Source organism: Apostichopus japonicus, chromosome 8, assembly GCF_037975245.1.
Source record: "Apostichopus japonicus isolate 1M-3 chromosome 8, ASM3797524v1, whole genome shotgun sequence".
NCBI lineage: Eukaryota > Metazoa > Echinodermata > Holothuroidea > Aspidochirotida > Stichopodidae > Apostichopus > Apostichopus japonicus.
The window spans coordinates 30,598,110-30,616,998 of record NC_092568.1 but is presented as its reverse complement, the minus strand read 5'-3'; the positions used below and the strand labels follow the sequence as shown (position 1 = coordinate 30,616,998).

General features: G+C 34.4%; 35 non-coding genes across 35 annotated transcripts; all 35 read left to right on the top strand.

The window, feature by feature from the left end:
• The first annotated feature begins 1,379 nt into the window (after positions 1-1,379).
• Trnav-aac (transfer RNA valine (anticodon AAC)) lies at positions 1,380-1,452 on the top strand. Its single transcript has one exon. It is a non-coding gene; the product is annotated as a tRNA-Val (tRNA).
• Positions 1,453-2,043: 591 nt separating this feature from the next.
• On the top strand, positions 2,044-2,116 carry Trnav-aac (transfer RNA valine (anticodon AAC)). Its single transcript has one exon. It is a non-coding gene; the product is annotated as a tRNA-Val (tRNA).
• Positions 2,117-2,711: 595 nt separating this feature from the next.
• Trnav-aac (transfer RNA valine (anticodon AAC)) lies at positions 2,712-2,784 on the top strand. The gene has a single exon. It is a non-coding gene; the product is annotated as a tRNA-Val (tRNA).
• Positions 2,785-3,379: 595 nt separating this feature from the next.
• Positions 3,380-3,452, top strand: Trnav-cac (transfer RNA valine (anticodon CAC)). Its single transcript has one exon. It is a non-coding gene; the product is annotated as a tRNA-Val (tRNA).
• Positions 3,453-3,580: 128 nt separating this feature from the next.
• Positions 3,581-3,653, top strand: Trnav-aac (transfer RNA valine (anticodon AAC)). Its single transcript has one exon. It is a non-coding gene; the product is annotated as a tRNA-Val (tRNA).
• A 590-nt stretch (positions 3,654-4,243) lies between these two features.
• On the top strand, positions 4,244-4,316 carry Trnav-cac (transfer RNA valine (anticodon CAC)). The gene has a single exon. It is a non-coding gene; the product is annotated as a tRNA-Val (tRNA).
• Positions 4,317-4,906: 590 nt separating this feature from the next.
• Positions 4,907-4,979, top strand: Trnav-cac (transfer RNA valine (anticodon CAC)). The gene has a single exon. It is a non-coding gene; the product is annotated as a tRNA-Val (tRNA).
• Positions 4,980-5,107: 128 nt separating this feature from the next.
• Positions 5,108-5,180, top strand: Trnav-aac (transfer RNA valine (anticodon AAC)). Its single transcript has one exon. It is a non-coding gene; the product is annotated as a tRNA-Val (tRNA).
• A 585-nt stretch (positions 5,181-5,765) lies between these two features.
• Trnav-cac (transfer RNA valine (anticodon CAC)) lies at positions 5,766-5,838 on the top strand. The gene has a single exon. It is a non-coding gene; the product is annotated as a tRNA-Val (tRNA).
• Positions 5,839-5,941: 103 nt separating this feature from the next.
• Trnav-aac (transfer RNA valine (anticodon AAC)) lies at positions 5,942-6,014 on the top strand. The gene has a single exon. It is a non-coding gene; the product is annotated as a tRNA-Val (tRNA).
• Positions 6,015-6,598: 584 nt separating this feature from the next.
• On the top strand, positions 6,599-6,671 carry Trnav-aac (transfer RNA valine (anticodon AAC)). The gene has a single exon. It is a non-coding gene; the product is annotated as a tRNA-Val (tRNA).
• Positions 6,672-7,265: 594 nt separating this feature from the next.
• Trnav-cac (transfer RNA valine (anticodon CAC)) lies at positions 7,266-7,338 on the top strand. The gene has a single exon. It is a non-coding gene; the product is annotated as a tRNA-Val (tRNA).
• A 128-nt stretch (positions 7,339-7,466) lies between these two features.
• Positions 7,467-7,539, top strand: Trnav-aac (transfer RNA valine (anticodon AAC)). Its single transcript has one exon. It is a non-coding gene; the product is annotated as a tRNA-Val (tRNA).
• A 594-nt stretch (positions 7,540-8,133) lies between these two features.
• Trnav-cac (transfer RNA valine (anticodon CAC)) lies at positions 8,134-8,206 on the top strand. The gene has a single exon. It is a non-coding gene; the product is annotated as a tRNA-Val (tRNA).
• Positions 8,207-8,334: 128 nt separating this feature from the next.
• Trnav-aac (transfer RNA valine (anticodon AAC)) lies at positions 8,335-8,407 on the top strand. Its single transcript has one exon. It is a non-coding gene; the product is annotated as a tRNA-Val (tRNA).
• Positions 8,408-9,001: 594 nt separating this feature from the next.
• Positions 9,002-9,074, top strand: Trnav-cac (transfer RNA valine (anticodon CAC)). The gene has a single exon. It is a non-coding gene; the product is annotated as a tRNA-Val (tRNA).
• A 128-nt stretch (positions 9,075-9,202) lies between these two features.
• On the top strand, positions 9,203-9,275 carry Trnav-uac (transfer RNA valine (anticodon UAC)). The gene has a single exon. It is a non-coding gene; the product is annotated as a tRNA-Val (tRNA).
• Positions 9,276-9,869: 594 nt separating this feature from the next.
• On the top strand, positions 9,870-9,942 carry Trnav-cac (transfer RNA valine (anticodon CAC)). Its single transcript has one exon. It is a non-coding gene; the product is annotated as a tRNA-Val (tRNA).
• Positions 9,943-10,070: 128 nt separating this feature from the next.
• Trnav-aac (transfer RNA valine (anticodon AAC)) lies at positions 10,071-10,143 on the top strand. The gene has a single exon. It is a non-coding gene; the product is annotated as a tRNA-Val (tRNA).
• A 594-nt stretch (positions 10,144-10,737) lies between these two features.
• Positions 10,738-10,810, top strand: Trnav-cac (transfer RNA valine (anticodon CAC)). Its single transcript has one exon. It is a non-coding gene; the product is annotated as a tRNA-Val (tRNA).
• A 128-nt stretch (positions 10,811-10,938) lies between these two features.
• Positions 10,939-11,011, top strand: Trnav-aac (transfer RNA valine (anticodon AAC)). The gene has a single exon. It is a non-coding gene; the product is annotated as a tRNA-Val (tRNA).
• A 594-nt stretch (positions 11,012-11,605) lies between these two features.
• On the top strand, positions 11,606-11,678 carry Trnav-cac (transfer RNA valine (anticodon CAC)). Its single transcript has one exon. It is a non-coding gene; the product is annotated as a tRNA-Val (tRNA).
• A 128-nt stretch (positions 11,679-11,806) lies between these two features.
• Positions 11,807-11,879, top strand: Trnav-uac (transfer RNA valine (anticodon UAC)). The gene has a single exon. It is a non-coding gene; the product is annotated as a tRNA-Val (tRNA).
• Positions 11,880-12,473: 594 nt separating this feature from the next.
• Trnav-cac (transfer RNA valine (anticodon CAC)) lies at positions 12,474-12,546 on the top strand. The gene has a single exon. It is a non-coding gene; the product is annotated as a tRNA-Val (tRNA).
• Positions 12,547-12,674: 128 nt separating this feature from the next.
• Positions 12,675-12,747, top strand: Trnav-aac (transfer RNA valine (anticodon AAC)). The gene has a single exon. It is a non-coding gene; the product is annotated as a tRNA-Val (tRNA).
• Positions 12,748-13,341: 594 nt separating this feature from the next.
• Positions 13,342-13,414, top strand: Trnav-cac (transfer RNA valine (anticodon CAC)). The gene has a single exon. It is a non-coding gene; the product is annotated as a tRNA-Val (tRNA).
• Positions 13,415-13,542: 128 nt separating this feature from the next.
• On the top strand, positions 13,543-13,615 carry Trnav-uac (transfer RNA valine (anticodon UAC)). Its single transcript has one exon. It is a non-coding gene; the product is annotated as a tRNA-Val (tRNA).
• A 594-nt stretch (positions 13,616-14,209) lies between these two features.
• On the top strand, positions 14,210-14,282 carry Trnav-cac (transfer RNA valine (anticodon CAC)). Its single transcript has one exon. It is a non-coding gene; the product is annotated as a tRNA-Val (tRNA).
• A 128-nt stretch (positions 14,283-14,410) lies between these two features.
• Positions 14,411-14,483, top strand: Trnav-aac (transfer RNA valine (anticodon AAC)). Its single transcript has one exon. It is a non-coding gene; the product is annotated as a tRNA-Val (tRNA).
• Positions 14,484-15,075: 592 nt separating this feature from the next.
• On the top strand, positions 15,076-15,148 carry Trnav-aac (transfer RNA valine (anticodon AAC)). The gene has a single exon. It is a non-coding gene; the product is annotated as a tRNA-Val (tRNA).
• A 594-nt stretch (positions 15,149-15,742) lies between these two features.
• On the top strand, positions 15,743-15,815 carry Trnav-cac (transfer RNA valine (anticodon CAC)). The gene has a single exon. It is a non-coding gene; the product is annotated as a tRNA-Val (tRNA).
• Positions 15,816-15,943: 128 nt separating this feature from the next.
• On the top strand, positions 15,944-16,016 carry Trnav-aac (transfer RNA valine (anticodon AAC)). Its single transcript has one exon. It is a non-coding gene; the product is annotated as a tRNA-Val (tRNA).
• Positions 16,017-16,608: 592 nt separating this feature from the next.
• Trnav-aac (transfer RNA valine (anticodon AAC)) lies at positions 16,609-16,681 on the top strand. The gene has a single exon. It is a non-coding gene; the product is annotated as a tRNA-Val (tRNA).
• Positions 16,682-17,278: 597 nt separating this feature from the next.
• Positions 17,279-17,351, top strand: Trnav-uac (transfer RNA valine (anticodon UAC)). The gene has a single exon. It is a non-coding gene; the product is annotated as a tRNA-Val (tRNA).
• Positions 17,352-17,792: 441 nt separating this feature from the next.
• On the top strand, positions 17,793-17,865 carry Trnav-uac (transfer RNA valine (anticodon UAC)). The gene has a single exon. It is a non-coding gene; the product is annotated as a tRNA-Val (tRNA).
• The last annotated feature ends 1,024 nt before the right edge of the window (positions 17,866-18,889 follow it).

The window sequence follows — 18,889 nt, the reverse complement described above, 5'->3', positions numbered from 1 at the left end:
TTACTCATTGCTGTCTGTACTATGAATGAAGAACTTACTCAACATCACAGATAGTACCCATCTTAAAGTAGATGAATCTTGTGTTTGCTTTGGAGGGTGTTTCATTTGCTATGTCCATACACTGTGTATAGGCATTTGTAACTCTCTTCGGATATTCGCTTTTAAGGGGTTAGAAGGTCATGCAATCTTTTGGCATAAGTTTCTTTCTCAGCTGCGTAGGACCATAAACATACCTGAATTGTTTGTACTGTAAATGCTATTTAACCTTAATGCCATGTAGTATTTTTCTCCCGTATATTGAGGTTAAATTGATATAGACCTAGTGAACTTTGTAAAGAGGGACATACATATATATTATTAGCTATTGCTATTCATGATAGTTATGATTGAACATTGCAATTGTTTATCGTCCGAAGTTGATTGTTAATACTATTATTTTGTAATTTTCTTTCAGGAAATTTCCCCTTATTCCGAATTTTCCACCTGTGAATAAATGTATCCAAAAACAACCTGGTAATTCTGCTGTCTCTGTTTCAGTTTGTGACGTTACATATTGATACGTGAAATAACAAAAAATCATAAAGGAAAACGTTCATTAAGAAAAAACAATTCCTGGACCTTAGCTGCATTAACTTCTGGCCCATTACTCATAGGCCTAACATTAGCCTTAGGCATAGGCCTTACCTCCGAACACAGGCACTCGTAACGTTATGTAGGCGTGTTTATATACTATACACCTACATAACGTTACGAGTGCCTGTGCCTCCAAACAACTAGCCAATGTGTTAATGTGTATGGTACCAAGCCTAATGTTAAATGTTTCCGCTACACTGTTAAGCGTAACGTTTAAGAGCCTAGCCAATCGACTGTAGGCAACGACGACCTGCGGCCATGGCAACCTTCTAAATTCTATATAATTTCACGTTCTTTCAACATTTGCTTGTTAACCTTACCTCCAAACAACTGAATACCATCACGTCCAAATCCGCTTTCTTCAAGCCACTGCGAAACTGACATGTTTTAAGATGTAAAACGACAAGAACGAGCGAAGGCAAACGAGTAAAAAAAATGGCGTAACTACAAATATTTCTGTATTCGAAGAAACGCGTACTGACTGATTGGTTGATCCTTCACTCCAAAGTAAGAGTGAGCGTTCTTAGCATTTGATTGGCTCATTTGTTCACTCCTTTGTAAAGAGTGAATATTAAGTACTTTAGCTTTGAAATACGAAGATTTCTGTTGTCTAATGGAGTGAATTTCCGCTCCTTTGGAGTTAATTTTTTTTTTCACTCCGTGAAAAGAGTGAAAAGTTCACTCTTTTGTTTTTAGAGTGTATAGTGTTAATATCAGAGACGGTATAGATGATCATCAACAACAGTGATTCCGTAGTGTAGCGGTTATCACATTCGCTTAACACGCGAAAGGTCCCCGGTTCGAGCCCGGGCGGAATCAAGTATTTTAGCAATTCCTTTTTACTCGAGTGAATAATGTGAATAGATGGGATTGCCAGACATATTTATCTTGACAAATAATAATGCATAATAAAATATATGCTATATTTAAAACATTAATGCATAGAAGGTTAATTGAGTGGCTACAAAGTGATAGTTCGTGTTGTTTTCAGATAATAAACACACAATTAGATGATAGCAATACTTATAAAACACTGTGAAAATGGAAGTGAATAGCTAATTCCTTCTGGTCATATTCTAAAGGTCTAAAGTCTAATAGAAGCACATGTATATCTTAATACAGGATAGCTCAGAGAACAGCAAAGTATTTAAATGTTTGCTCTCTGGGTTTCTTTCAATTTCGATAAGTCATCATATTATGTTCCGAGTCTCAATTGATTGCCGTTCCTTTAATTCAAAGAATACACAAACAACAAAATTCACAATAATAACCTGATGAAAAAGGGTTCAATGTTATTCCTTTGACATTACTTAAAATATGCAAAGGTATCCATCGATTCAAAAATTTAATATTGGGTGTACTTTCCTAGTGTTAATATCAGAGACGGTATAGATGATCATCAACAACAGTGATTCCGTAGTGTAGCGGTTATCACATTCGCTTAACACGCGAAAGGTCCCCGGTTCGAGCCCGGGCGGAATCAAATATTTTACCAATTCCTTTTTACTCGAGTGAATAATGTGAATAGATGGGATTGCCAGACATATTTATCTTGACAAATAATAATGCATAATAAAATATATGCTATATTTAAATCATTAAGGCATAGAAGGTAAGTTGTGTGGCTACAAATACATTGTTCGTGTTGTTTTCACAAAATAAAGAAACATTTACATGATAGCAATACTTATAAAACACTTTGAAAATGGAAGTGAATAGCTAATTCCTTCTGGTAATATTCTAAAGGTCTGAAGCCTAATAGAAGAGCATGTATATCCTAATACATACAGGAAAGCTCAGAGAACAGCAAAATATTTTAATGTATGCTCTCTGGGTTTCTTTCAATTTCGATAAGTCATCATATTATGTTCCGAGTCTCAATTGATTGCCGTTCCTTTAATTCAAAGAATACACAAACAACAAAATTCACAATAATAACCTGATGAAAAAGGGTTCAATGTTATTCCTTTGACATTACTTAAAATATGCAAAGGTATCCATCGATTCAAATATTTAATATTGGGTGTACTTTCCTAGTGTTAATATCAGAGACGGTATAGATGATCATCAACAACAGTGATTCCGTAGTGTAGCGGTTATCACATTCGCTTAACACGCGAAAGGTCCCCGGTTCGAGCCCGGGCGGAATCAAATATTTTACCAATTCCTTTTTACTCGAGTGAATAATGTGAATAGATGGGATTGCCAGACATATTTATCTTGACAAATAATAATGCATAATAAAATATATGCTATATTTAAATCATTAAGGCATAGAAGGTAAGTTGTGTGGCTACAAATACATTGTTCGTGTTGTTTTCACAAAATAAAGAAACATTTACATGAGAGCAATACTTATAAAACACTTTGAAAATGGAAGTGAATAGCTAATTCCTTCTGGTAATATTCTAAAGGTCTGAAGCCTAATAGAAGAGCATGTATATCCTAATACATACAGGAAAGCTCAGAGAACAGCAAAATATTTTAATGTATGCTATCTGGGTTTCCTTCAATTTCGATAAGTCATTATATTATGTTCCGAGTCTCAATTGATCGCCGTTCCTTTAATTGCAAAGAATACACAAACAATATAATTCACAATAATAATCCGGAAAAAAGGATTTCAGTGTTATTCCTTTGACATCACTTGAAATATGCAAAGATATCCATCGATTCAAAATTTAATAATGGGTGTAGTTTCTTAGTGTTAATATCAGAGACGGTATAGAAGATCATCAACAACAGTGATTCCGTAGTGTAGCGGTTATCACATTCGCTTCACACGCGAAAGGTCCCCGGTTCGAGCCCGGGCGGAATCAAGTTTTTTAGCAAGTCTTTTTAAGACGAGTGAATAATATCAGTAGATGGGATTAGCAGGCTTATCTCTTGTTAAAAGTCTCATCCATTATCAAATACTTATCTTCATAATACTAATATTAACAACAGTGATTCCGTAGTGTAGCGGTTATCACATTCGCTTAACACGCGAAAGGTCCCCGGTTCGAGCCCGGGCGGAATCAAGTATTTTAGCAATTCCTTTTTACTCGAGTGAATAATGTGAATAGATGGGATTGCCAGACATATTTATCTTGACAAATAATAATGCATAATAAAATATATGCTATATTTAAAACATTAATGCATAGAAGGTTAATTGAGTGGCTACAAAGTGATAGTTCGTGTTGTTTTCACATAATAAACACACAATTAGATGATAGCAATACTTATAAAACACTGTGAAAATGGAAGTGAATAGCTAATTCCTTCTGGTCATATTCTAAAGGTCTAAAGTCTAATAGAAGCACATGTATATCTTAATACAGGATAGCTCAGAGAACAGCAAAGTATTTAAATGTTTGCTCTCTGGGTTTCTTTCAATTTCGATAAGTCATCATATTATGTTCCGAGTCTCAATTGATTGCCGTTCCTTTAATTGCAAAGAATACACAAACAATATAATTCACAATAATAATCCGGAAAAAGGGTTTCAGTGTAATTCCTTTGACATCACTTGAAATATGCAAAGATATCCATCGATTCAAAATTTAATAATGGGTATAGTTTCCTAGTGTTAATATCAGAGACGGTATAGAAGATCATCAACAACAGTGATTCCGTAGTGTAGCGGTTATCACATTCGCTTCACACGCGAAAGGTCCCCGGTTCGAGCCCGGGCGGAATCAAGTTTTTTAGCAAGTCTTTTTACTCGAGTGAATAATATCAGTAGATGGGATTAGCAGACATATTTATCTTGACAAATAATAATGCATAATAAAATATATGCTATATTTAAAACATTAATGCATAGAAGGTTAATTGAGTGGCTACAAAGTGATAGTTCGTGCTGTTTTCACATAATAAACACACAATTAGATGATAGCAATACTTATGAAACACTGTGAAAATGGAAGTGAATAGCTAATTCCTTCTGGTCATATTCTAAAGGTCTAAAGCCTAATAGAAGCACATGTATATCTTAATACAGGATAGCTCAGAGAACAGCAAAATATTTAAATGTTTGCTCTCTGGGTTTCTTTCAATTTCGATAAGTCATCATATTATGTTCCGAGTCTCAATTGATTGCCGTTCCTTTAATTCAAAGAATACACAAACAACAAAATTCACAATAATAACCTGATGAAAAAGGGTTTCAATGTTATTCCTTTGACATTACTTAAAATATGCAAAGGTATCCATCGATTCAAAATTTAATATTGGGTGTACTTTCCTAGTGTTAATATCAGAGACGGTATAGATGATCATCAACAACAGTGATTCCGTAGTGTAGCGGTTATCACATTCGCTTCACACGCGAAAGGTCACCGGTTCGAGCCCGGGCGGAATCAAGTTTTTTAGCAAGTCTTTTTAAGACGAGTGAATAATATCAGTAGATGGGATTAGCAGACTTATCTCTTGTTAAAAATCTCATCCATTATCAAATAATTATCTTCATAATACTAATATTAACAACAGTGATTCCGTAGTGTAGCGGTTATCACATTCGCTTAACACGCGAAAGGTCCCCGGTTAGAGCCCGGGCGGAATCAAGTATTTTACCAATTCCTTTTTACTCGAGTGAATAATGTGAATAGATGGGATTGCCAGACATATTTATCTTGACAAATAATAATGCATAATAAAATATATGCTATATTTAAAACATTAATGCATAGAAGGTTAATTGAGTGGCTACAAAGTGATAGTTCGTGTTGTTTTCACATAATAAACACACAATTAAATGATAGCAATACTTATAAAACATTGTGAAAATGGAAGTGAATAGCTAATTCCTTCTGGTCATATTCTAAAGGTCTAAAGTCTAATAGAAGCACATGTATATCTTAATACAGGATAGCTCAGAGAACAGCAAAGTATTTAAATGTTTGCTCTCTGGGTTTCTTTCAATTTCGATAAGTCATCATATTATGTTCCGAGTCTCAATTGATTGCCGTTCCTTTAATTCAAAGAATACACAAACAACAAAATTCACAATAATAACCTGATGAAAAAGGGTTTCAGTGTTATTCCTTTGACATCACTTGAAATATGCAAAGATATCCATCGATTCAAAATTTAATAATGGGTGTAGTTTCCTAGTGTTAATATCAGAGACGGTATAGAAGTTCAACAGTGATTCCGTAGTGTAGCGGTTATCACATTCGCTTCACACGCGAAAGGTCCCCGGTTCGAGCCCGGGCGGAATCAAGTTTTTTAGCAAGTCTTTTTAAGACGAGTGAATAATATCTCTTGTTAAAAATCTCATCCATTATCAAATACTTATCTTCATAATACTAATATTAACAACAGTGATTCCGTAGTGTAGCGGTTATCACATTCGCTTAACACGCGAGAGGTCCCCGGTTCGAGCCCGGGCGGAATCAAATATTTTACCAATTCCATTTCACAAATTACCAGATGGGATTGCCAGACATATTTATCTTGACAAATAATAATGCATAATAAAATATATGCTATATTTAAATCATTAAGGCATAGAAGGTAAGTTGTGTGGCTACAAATACATTGTTCGTGTTGTTTTCACAAAATAAAGAAACATTTACATGATAGCAATACTTATAAAACACTTTGAAAATGGAAGTGAATAGCTAATTCCTTCTGGTAATATTCTAAAGGTCTGAAGCCTAATAGAAGAGCATGTATATCCTAATACATACAGGAAAGCTCAGAGAACAGCAAAATATTTTAATGTATGCTCTCTGGGTTTCTTTCAATTTCGATAAGTCATCATATTATGTTCCGAGTCTCAATTGATTGCCGTTCCTTTAATTCAAAGAATACACAAACAACAAAATTCACAATAATAACCTGATGAAAAAGGGTTCAATGTTATTCCTTTGACATTACTTAAAATATGCAAAGGTATCCATCCATTCAAAAATTTAATATTGGGTGTACTTTCCTAGTGTTAATATCAGAGACGGTATAGATGATCATCAACAACAGTGATTCCGTAGTGTAGCGGTTATCACATTCGCTTAACACGCGAAAGGTCCCCGGTTCGAGCCCGGGCGGAATCAAATATTTTACCAATTCCTTTTTACTCGAGTGAATAATGTGAATAGATGGGATTGCCAGACATATTTATCTTGACAAATAATAATGCATAATAAAATATATGCTATATTTAAATCATTAAGGCATAGAAGGTAAGTTGTGTGGCTACAAATACATTGTTCGTGTTGTTTTCACAAAATAAAGAAACATTTACATGATAGCAATACTTATAAAACACTTTGAAAATGGAAGTGAATAGCTAATTCCTTCTGGTAATATTCTTAAGGTCTGAAGCCTAATAGAAGAGCATGTATATCCTAATACATACAGGAAAGCTCAGAGAACAGCAAAATATTTTAATGTATGCTATCTGGGTTTCTTTCAATTTCGATAAGTCATTATATTATGTTCCGAGTCTCAATTGATCGCCGTTCCTTTAATTGCAAAGAATACACAAACAATATAATTCACAATAATAATCCGGAAAAAGGGTTTCAGTGTTATTCCTTTGACATCACTTGAAATATGCAAAGATATCCATCGATTCAAAATTTAATAATGGGTGTAGTTTCCTAGTGTTAATATCAGAGACGGTATAGAAGATCATCAACAACAGTGATTCCGTAGTGTAGCGGTTATCACATTCGCTTCACACGCGAAAGGTCCCCGGTTCGAGCCCGGGCGGAATCAAGTTTTTTAGCAAGTCTTTTTAAGACGAGTGAATAATATCAGTAGATGGGATTAGCAGACTTATCTCTTGTTAAAAATTTCATCCATTATCAAATACTTATCTTCATAATACTAATATTAACAACAGTGATTCCGTAGTGTAGCGGTTATCACATTCGCTTAACACGCGAAAGGTCCCCGGTTCGAGCCCGGGCGGAATCAAATATTTTACCAATTCCTTTTTACTCGAGTGAATAATGTGAATAGATGGGATTGCCAGACATATTTATCTTGACAAATAATAATGCATAATAAAATATATGCTATATTTAAATCATTAAGGCATAGAAGGTAAGTTGTGTGGCTACAAATACATTGTTCGTGTTGTTTTCACAAAATAAAGAAACATTTACATGATAGCAATACTTATAAAACACTTTGAAAATGGAAGTGAATAGCTAATTCCTTCTGGTAATATTCTTAAGGTCTGAAGCCTAATAGAAGAGCATGTATATCCTAATACATACAGGAAAGCTCAGAGAACAGCAAAATATTTTAATGTATGCTATCTGGGTTTCTTTCAATTTCGATAAGTCATTATATTATGTTCCGAGTCTCAATTGATCGCCGTTCCTTTAATTGCAAAGAATACACAAACAATATAATTCACAATAATAATCCGGAAAAAGGGTTTCAGTGTTATTCCTTTGACATCACTTGAAATATGCAAAGATATCCATCGATTCAAAATTTAATAATGGGTGTAGTTTCCTAGTGTTAATATCAGAGACGGTATAGAAGATCATCAACAACAGTGATTCCGTAGTGTAGCGGTTATCACATTCGCTTCACACGCGAAAGGTCCCCGGTTCGAGCCCGGGCGGAATCAAGTTTTTTAGCAAGTCTTTTTAAGACGAGTGAATAATATCAGTAGATGGGATTAGCAGACTTATCTCTTGTTAAAAATTTCATCCATTATCAAATACTTATCTTCATAATACTAATATTAACAACAGTGATTCCGTAGTGTAGCGGTTATCACATTCGCTTAACACGCGAAAGGTCCCCGGTTCGAGCCCGGGCGGAATCAAATATTTTACCAATTCCTTTTTACTCGAGTGAATAATGTGAATAGATGGGATTGCCAGACATATTTATCTTGACAAATAATAATGCATAATAAAATATATGCTATATTTAAATCATTAAGGCATAGAAGGTAAGTTGTGTGGCTACAAATACATTGTTCGTGTTGTTTTCACAAAATAAAGAAACATTTACATGATAGCAATACTTATAAAACACTTTGAAAATGGAAGTGAATAGCTAATTCCTTCTGGTAATATTCTTAAGGTCTGAAGCCTAATAGAAGAGCATGTATATCCTAATACATACAGGAAAGCTCAGAGAACAGCAAAATATTTTAATGTATGCTATCTGGGTTTCTTTCAATTTCGATAAGTCATTATATTATGTTCCGAGTCTCAATTGATCGCCGTTCCTTTAATTGCAAAGAATACACAAACAATATAATTCACAATAATAATCCGGAAAAAGGGTTTCAGTGTTATTCCTTTGACATCACTTGAAATATGCAAAGATATCCATCGATTCAAAATTTAATAATGGGTGTAGTTTCCTAGTGTTAATATCAGAGACGGTATAGAAGATCATCAACAACAGTGATTCCGTAGTGTAGCGGTTATCACATTCGCTTCACACGCGAAAGGTCCCCGGTTCGAGCCCGGGCGGAATCAAGTTTTTTAGCAAGTCTTTTTAAGACGAGTGAATAATATCTGTTGATGGGATTAGCAGACTTATCTATTGTTAAAAATCTCATCCATTATCAAATACTTATCTTCATAATACTAATATTAACAACAGTGATTCCGTAGTGTAGCGGTTATCACATTCGCTTTACACGCGAAAGGTCCCCGGTTCGAGCCCGGGCGGAATCAAATATTTTACCAATTCCTTTTTACTCGAGTGAATAATGTGAATAGATGGGATTGCCAGACATATTTATCTTGACAGATAATAATGCATCATAAAATATATGCTATATTTAAATCATTAAGGCATAGAAGGTAAGTTGTGTGGCTACAAATACATTGTTCGTGTTGTTTTCACAAAATAAAGAAACATTTACATGATAGCAGTACTTATAAATCACTTTGAAAATGGAAGTGAATAGCTAATTCCTTCTGGTAATATTCTTAAGGTCTGAAGCCTAATAGAAGAGCATGTATATCCTAATACATACAGGAAAGCTCAGAGAACAGCAAAATATTTTAATGTATGCTATCTGGGTTTCTTTCAATTTCGATAAGTCATTATATTATGTTCCGAGTCTCAATTGATCGCCGTTCCTTTAATTGCAAAGAATACACAAACAATATAATTCACAATAATAATCCGGAAAAAGGGTTTCAGTGTTATTCCTTTGACATCACTTGAAATATGCAAAGATATCCATCGATTCAAAATTTAATAATGGGTGTTGTTTCCTAGTGTTAATATCAGAGACGGTATAGAAGATCATCAACAACAGTGATTCCGTAGTGTAGCGGTTATCACATTCGCTTCACACGCGAAAGGTCCCCGGTTCGAGCCCGGGCGGAATCAAGTTTTTTAGCAAGTCTTTTTAAGACGAGTGAATAATATCAGTAGATGGGATTAGCAGACTTATCTCTTGTTAAAAATTTCATCCATTATCAAATACTTATCTTCATAATACTAATATTAACAACAGTGATTCCGTAGTGTAGCGGTTATCACATTCGCTTAACACGCGAAAGGTCCCCGGTTCGAGCCCGGGCGGAATCAAATATTTTACCAATTCCTTTTTACTCGAGTGAATAATGTGAATAGATGGGATTGCCAGACATATTTATCTTGACAAATAATAATGCATAATAAAATATATGCTATATTTAAATCATTAAGGCATAGAAGGTAAGTTGTGTGGCTACAAATACATTGTTCGTGTTGTTTTCACAAAATAAAGAAACATTTACATGATAGCAATACTTATAAAACACTTTGAAAATGGAAGTGAATAGCTAATTCCTTCTGGTAATATTCTTAAGGTCTGAAGCCTAATAGAAGAGCATGTATATCCTAATACATACAGGAAAGCTCAGAGAACAGCAAAATATTTTAATGTATGCTATCTGGGTTTCTTTCAATTTCGATAAGTCATTATATTATGTTCCGAGTCTCAATTGATCGCCGTTCCTTTAATTGCAAAGAATACACAAACAATATAATTCACAATAATAATCCGGAAAAAGGGTTTCAGTGTTATTCCTTTGACATCACTTGAAATATGCAAAGATATCCATCGATTCAAAATTTAATAATGGGTGTAGTTTCCTAGTGTTAATATCAGAGACGGTATAGAAGATCATCAACAACAGTGATTCCGTAGTGTAGCGGTTATCACATTCGCTTCACACGCGAAAGGTCCCCGGTTCGAGCCCGGGCGGAATCAAGTTTTTTAGCAAGTCTTTTTAAGACGAGTGAATAATATCAGTAGATGGGATTAGCAGACTTATCTCTTGTTAAAAATTTCATCCATTATCAAATACTTATCTTCATAATACTAATATTAACAACAGTGATTCCGTAGTGTAGCGGTTATCACATTCGCTTAACACGCGAAAGGTCCCCGGTTCGAGCCCGGGCGGAATCAAATATTTTACCAATTCCTTTTTACTCGAGTGAATAATGTGAATAGATGGGATTGCCAGACATATTTATCTTGACAAATAATAATGCATAATAAAATATATGCTATATTTAAATCATTAAGGCATAGAAGGTAAGTTGTGTGGCTACAAATACATTGTTCGTGTTGTTTTCACAAAATAAAGAAACATTTACATGATAGCAATACTTATAAAACACTTTGAAAATGGAAGTGAATAGCTAATTCCTTCTGGTAATATTCTTAAGGTCTGAAGCCTAATAGAAGAGCATGTATATCCTAATACATACAGGAAAGCTCAGAGAACAGCAAAATATTTTAATGTATGCTATCTGGGTTTCTTTCAATTTCGATAAGTCATTATATTATGTTCCGAGTCTCAATTGATCGCCGTTCCTTTAATTGCAAAGAATACACAAACAATATAATTCACAATAATAATCCGGAAAAAGGGTTTCAGTGTTATTCCTTTGACATCACTTGAAATATGCAAAGATATCCATCGATTCAAAATTTAATAATGGGTGTAGTTTCCTAGTGTTAATATCAGAGACGGTATAGAAGATCATCAACAACAGTGATTCCGTAGTGTAGCGGTTATCACATTCGCTTCACACGCGAAAGGTCCCCGGTTCGAGCCCGGGCGGAATCAAGTTTTTTAGCAAGTCTTTTTAAGACGAGTGAATAATATCTGTTGATGGGATTAGCAGACTTATCTATTGTTAAAAATCTCATCCATTATCAAATACTTATCTTCATAATACTAATATTAACAACAGTGATTCCGTAGTGTAGCGGTTATCACATTCGCTTTACACGCGAAAGGTCCCCGGTTCGAGCCCGGGCGGAATCAAATATTTTACCAATTCCTTTTTACTCGAGTGAATAATGTGAATAGATGGGATTGCCAGACATATTTATCTTGACAGATAATAATGCATCATAAAATATATGCTATATTTAAATCATTAAGGCATAGAAGGTAAGTTGTGTGGCTACAAATACATTGTTCGTGTTGTTTTCACAAAATAAAGAAACATTTACATGATAGCAGTACTTATAAATCACTTTGAAAATGGAAGTGAATAGCTAATTCCTTCTGGTAATATTCTTAAGGTCTGAAGCCTAATAGAAGAGCATGTATATCCTAATACATACAGGAAAGCTCAGAGAACAGCAAAATATTTTAATGTATGCTATCTGGGTTTCTTTCAATTTCGATAAGTCATTATATTATGTTCCGAGTCTCAATTGATCGCCGTTCCTTTAATTGCAAAGAATACACAAACAATATAATTCACAATAATAATCCGGAAAAAGGGTTTCAGTGTTATTCCTTTGACATCACTTGAAATATGCAAAGATATCCATCGATTCAAAATTTAATAATGGGTGTAGTTTCCTAGTGTTAATATCAGAAACGGTATAGAAGATCATCAACAACAGTGATTCCGTAGTGTAGCGGTTATCACATTCGCTTCACACGCGAAAGGTCCCCGGTTCGAGCCCGGGCGGAATCAAGTTTTTTAGCAAGTCTTTTTAAGACGAGTGAATAATATCAGTAGATGGGATTAGCAGACTTATCTCTTGTTAAAAATTTCATCCATTATCAAATACTTATCTTCATAATACTAATATTAACAACAGTGATTCCGTAGTGTAGCGGTTATCACATTCGCTTAACACGCGAAAGGTCCCCGGTTCGAGCCCGGGCGGAATCAAATATTTTACCAATTCCTTTTTACTCGAGTGAATAATGTGAATAGATGGGATTGCCAGACATATTTATCTTGACAAATAATAATGCATAATAAAATATATGCTATATTTAAATCATTAAGGCATAGAAGGTAAGTTGTGTGGCTACAAATACATTGTTCGTGTTGTTTTCACAAAATAAAGAAACATTTACATGATAGCAATACTTATAAAACACTTTGAAAATGGAAGTGAATAGCTAATTCCTTCTGGTAATATTCTTAAGGTCTGAAGCCTAATAGAAGAGCATGTATATCCTAATACATACAGGAAAGCTCAGAGAACAGCAAAATATTTTAATGTATGCTATCTGGGTTTCTTTCAATTTCGATAAGTCATTATATTATGTTCCGAGTCTCAATTGATCGCCGTTCCTTTAATTGCAAAGAATACACAAACAATATAATTCACAATAATAATCCGGAAAAAGGGTTTCAGTGTTATTCCTTTGACATCACTTGAAATATGCAAAGATATCCATCGATTCAAAATTTAATAATGGGTGTAGTTTCCTAGTGTTAATATCAGAGACGGTATAGAAGATCATCAACAACAGTGATTCCGTAGTGTAGCGGTTATCACATTCGCTTCACACGCGAAAGGTCCCCGGTTCGAGCCCGGGCGGAATCAAGTTTTTTAGCAAGTCTTTTTAAGACGAGTGAATAATATCTGTTGATGGGATTAGCAGACTTATCTATTGTTAAAAATCTCATCCATTATCAAATACTTATCTTCATAATACTAATATTAACAACAGTGATTCCGTAGTGTAGCGGTTATCACATTCGCTTTACACGCGAAAGGTCCCCGGTTCGAGCCCGGGCGGAATCAAATATTTTACCAATTCCTTTTTACTCGAGTGAATAATGTGAATAGATGGGATTGCCAGACATATTTATCTTGACAGATAATAATGCATAATAAAATATATGCTATATTTAAATCATTAAGGCATAGAAGGTAAGTTGTGTGGCTACAAATACATTGTTCGTGTTGTTTTCACAAAATAAAGAAACATTTACATGATAGCAGTACTTATAAATCACTTTGAAAATGGAAGTGAATAGCTAATTCCTTCTGGTAATATTCTTAAGGTCTGAAGCCTAATAGAAGAGCATGTATATCCTAATACATACAGGAAAGCTCAGAGAACAGCAAAATATTTTAATGTATGCTATCTGGGTTTCTTTCAATTTCGATAAGTCATTATATTATGTTCCGAGTCTCAATTGATCGCCGTTCCTTTAATTGCAAAGAATACACAAACAATATAATTCACAATAATAATCCGGAAAAAGGGTTTCAGTGTTATTCCTTTGACATCACTTGAAATATGCAAAGATATCCATCGATTCAAAATTTAATAATGGGTGTAGTTTCCTAGTGTTAATATCAGAAACGGTATAGAAGATCATCAACAACAGTGATTCCGTAGTGTAGCGGTTATCACATTCGCTCCACACGCGAAAGGTCCCCGGTTCGAGCCCGGGCGGAATCAAGTTTTTTAGCAAGTCTTTTTAAGACGAGTGAATAATATCTGTTGATGGGATTAGCAGACTTATCTATTGTTAAAAATCTCATCCATTATCAAATACTTATCTTCATAATACTAATATTAACAACAGTGATTCCGTAGTGTAGCGGTTATCACATTCGCTTAACACGCGAAAGGTCCCCGGTTCGAGCCCGGGCGGAATCAAGTATTTTAGCAATTCCTTTTTACTCGAGTGAATAATGTGAATAGATGGGATTGCCAGACATATTTATCTTGACAAATAATAATGCATAATAAAATATATGCTATATTTAAAACATTAATGCATAGAAGGTTAATTGAGTGGCTACAAAGTGATAGTTCGTGTTGTTTTCACATAATAAACACACAATTAGATGATAGCAATACTTATAAAACACTGTGAAAATGGAAGTGAATAGCTAATTCCTTCTGGTCATATTCTAAAGGTCTAAAGTCTAATAGAAGCACATGTATATCTTAATACAGGATAGCTCAGAGAACAGCAAAGTATTTAAATGTTTGCTCTCTGGGTTTCTTTCAATTTCGATAAGTCATCATATTATGTTCCGAGTCTCAATTGATTGCCGTTCCTTTAATTCAAAGAATACACAAACAACAAAATTTACAATAATAACCTGATGAAAAAGGGTTTCAATGTTATTCCTTTGACATTACTTGAAATATGCAAAGGTATCCATCGATTCAAAAATTTAATATTGGGTGTAGTTTCCTAGTGTTAATATCAGAGACGGTATAGAAGATCATAAACAACAGTGATTCCGTAGTGTAGCGGTTATCACATTCGCTTAACACGCGAAAGGTCCCCGGTTCGAGCCCGGGCGGAATCAAATATTTTACCAATTCCTTTTTACTCGAGTGAATAATGTGAATAGATGGGATTGCCAGACATATTTATCTTGACAGATAATAATGCATAATAAAATATATGCTATATTTAAATCATTAAGGCATAGAAGGTAAGTTGTGTGGCTACAAATACATTGTTCGTGTTGTTTTCACAAAATAAAGAAACATTTACATGATAGCAGTACTTATAAATCACTTTGAAAATGGAAGTGAATAGCTAATTCCTTCTGGTAATATTCTTAAGGTCTGAAGCCTAATAGAAGAGCATGTATATCCTAATACATACAGGAAAGCTCAGAGAACAGCAAAATATTTTAATGTATGCTATCTGGGTTTCTTTCAATTTCGATAAGTCATTATATTATGTTCCGAGTCTCAATTGATCGCCGTTCCTTTAATTGCAAAGAATACACAAACAATATAATTCACAATAATAATCCGGAAAAAGGGTTTCAGTGTTATTCCTTTGACATCACTTGAAATATGCAAAGATATCCATCGATTCAAAATTTAATAATGGGTGTAGTTTCCTAGTGTTAATATCAGAAACGGTATAGAAGATCATCAACAACAGTGATTCCGTAGTGTAGCGGTTATCACATTCGCTCCACACGCGAAAGGTCCCCGGTTCGAGCCCGGGCGGAATCAAGTTTTTTAGCAAGTCTTTTTAAGACGAGTGAATAATATCAGTAGATGGGATTAGCAGACTTATCTATTGTTAAAAATCTCATCCATTATCAAATACTTATCTTCATAATACTAATATTAACAACAGTGATTCCGTAGTGTAGCGGTTATCACATTCGCTTAACACGCGAAAGGTCCCCGGTTCGAGCCCGGGCGGAATCAAGTATTTTAGCAATTCCTTTTTACTCGAGTGAATAATGTGAATAGATGGGATTGCCAGACATATTTATCTTGACAAATAATAATGCATAATAAAATATATGCTATATTTAAAACATTAATGCATAGAAGGTTAATTGAGTGGCTACAAAGTGATAGTTCGTGTTGTTTTCACATAATAAACACACAATTAGATGATAGCAATACTTATAAAACACTGTGAAAATGGAAGTGAATAGCTAATTCCTTCTGGTCATATTCTAAAGGTCTAAAGTCTAATAGAAGCACATGTATATCTTAATACAGGATAGCTCAGAGAACAGCAAAGTATTTAAATGTTTGCTCTCTGGGTTTCTTTCAATTTCGATAAGTCATCATATTATGTTCCGAGTCTCAATTGATTGCCGTTCCTTTAATTCAAAGAATACACAAACAACAAAATTTACAATAATAACCTGATGAAAAAGGGTTTCAATGTTATTCCTTTGACATTACTTGAAATATGCAAAGGTATCCATCGATTCAAAAATTTAATATTGGGTGTAGTTTCCTAGTGTTAATATCAGAGACGGTATAGAAGATCATAAACAACAGTGATTCCGTAGTGTAGCGGTTATCACATTCGCTTAACACGCGAAAGGTCCCCGGTTCGAGCCCGGGCGGAATCAAATATTTTACCAATTCCTTTTTACTCGAGTGAATAATGTGAATAGATGGGATTGCCAGACATATTTATCTTGACAGATAATAATGCATAATAAAATATATGCTATATTTAAATCATTAAGGCATAGAAGGTAAGTTGTGTGGCTACAAATACATTGTTCGTGTTGTTTTCACAAAATAAAGAAACATTTACATGATAGCAGTACTTATAAATCACTTTGAAAATGGAAGTGAATAGCTAATTCCTTCTGGTAATATTCTAAAGGTCTAAAGTCTAATAGAAGCACATGTATATCCTAATACATACATGATAGCTCAGAGACCAGCAAAATATTTTAATGTATGCTCTCTGGGTTTCCTTCAATTTCGATAAGTCATTATATTATGTTCCGAGTCTCAATTGATTGCCGTTCCTTTAATTTCAAAGAATACACAAACAACAAAATTCACAATAATAACCTGATAAAAAAGGGTTTCAATGTTATTCCTTTGACATTACTGGAAATATCCAAAAATATCCATCGATTCAAAAATTTAATAATGGGTGTAGTTTCCTAGTGTTAATATCAGAGACGGTATAGAAGATCATCAACAACAGTGATTCCGTAGTGTAGCGGTTATCACATTCGCTTTACACGCGAAAGGTCCCCGGTTCGAGCCCGGGCGGAATCAAGTTTTTTAGCAAGTCTTTTCAAGACGAGTGAATAATGTGAATAGATGGGATTGCCAGACATATTTATCTTGACAAATAATAACGCACCATGAAATACATGCTATATTTAGATCATTAAGGCGTAGAAGGTTTATTGTGTGGCTACAAAGTTATATTTCGTGTTGTTTTCACATAATAAAACACACAACTACATGATAGCAATATTTTAATAAAACACTTTGAAAATGGAAGTGAATAGCTAATTCCTTCTGGTGATATTCTAAAGGTCTGAAGCCTAGAAGAAGCACATGTATATACTAAAACATATAGACGTGTTCTCAGTCATAACTACAAGAAAAAAGGTTTCCAAGTTATTCATTTGACAGTAAAGGAGCTATGGTTAGATTTCCCAGAATTAAAAATGAAATATGGTCCTGATTCCTAGCTAAATCAACAACAGTGATTCCGTAGTGTAGCGGTTATCACATTCGCTTTACACGCGAAAGGTCCCCGGTTCGAGCCCGGGCGGAATCAAGTTTTTTAGCAAGTCTTTTCAAGACGAGTGAATAATGTGAATAGATGGGATTGCCAGACATATTTATCTTGACAAATAATAACGCACCATGAAATACATGCTATATTTAGATCATTAAGGCGTAGAAGGTTTATTGTGTGGCTACAAAGTTATATTTCGTGTTGTTTTCACATAATAAAACACACAACTACATGATAGCAATATTTTAATAAAACACTTTGAAAATGGAAGTGAATAGCTAATTCCTTCTGGTGATATTCTAAAGGTCTGAAGCCTAGAAGAAGCACATGTATATACTAAAACATATAGACGTGTTCTCAGTCATAACTACAAGAAAAAAGGTTTCCAAGTTATTCATTTGACAGTAAAGGAGCTATGGTTAGTTTTCCCAGAATTAAAAATGAAATATGGTCCTGATTCCTAGCTAAATCAACAACAGTGATTCCGTAGTGAAACTGTTATCACATTTGCTTAACACGTGAAAGTTCCCCGGTTCGAGCCCGAATTATTTTAGCAAGTCTTTCAGCTAAATCCTTTGAAATAGCAATACACAGTGCCATGCAAATCAATTAATTCAGAGGGCCACAACCCCTCCTTTATGAACAAATCCTGGATATTTGTGAACTGTAATGCATGCTACTATAACATGCGCTTACCCGTTTTCCATAAGCTTTCTCCGTAGTACCCTCCATGGAATAGCTGGTTACGCCCCTTCGTCATATAGCGATCAGTAATCGACTTGAATGGTCACTCCTTGCAAAGTATGCATTCGATCCACGGGTGGAGAAAGAGTGATATTCTATGGGTGGGGGGGGGTGTGCAATGGGCAGGGACATGGACATGTGACTTTGACCTAAGGGGAGAGCCACAAGAAGTAAATATAAGCTTTCCGACAAAGTGGATTCTATTGTACATACTACAAGCTGAAGTATTTGAATGTATTTCCAAAAAAAGTGTACTTTTTAATTGCAATTTAATTTTTCAACAAATAGGGCATGTTTTAATTACAAAAATACCACAACG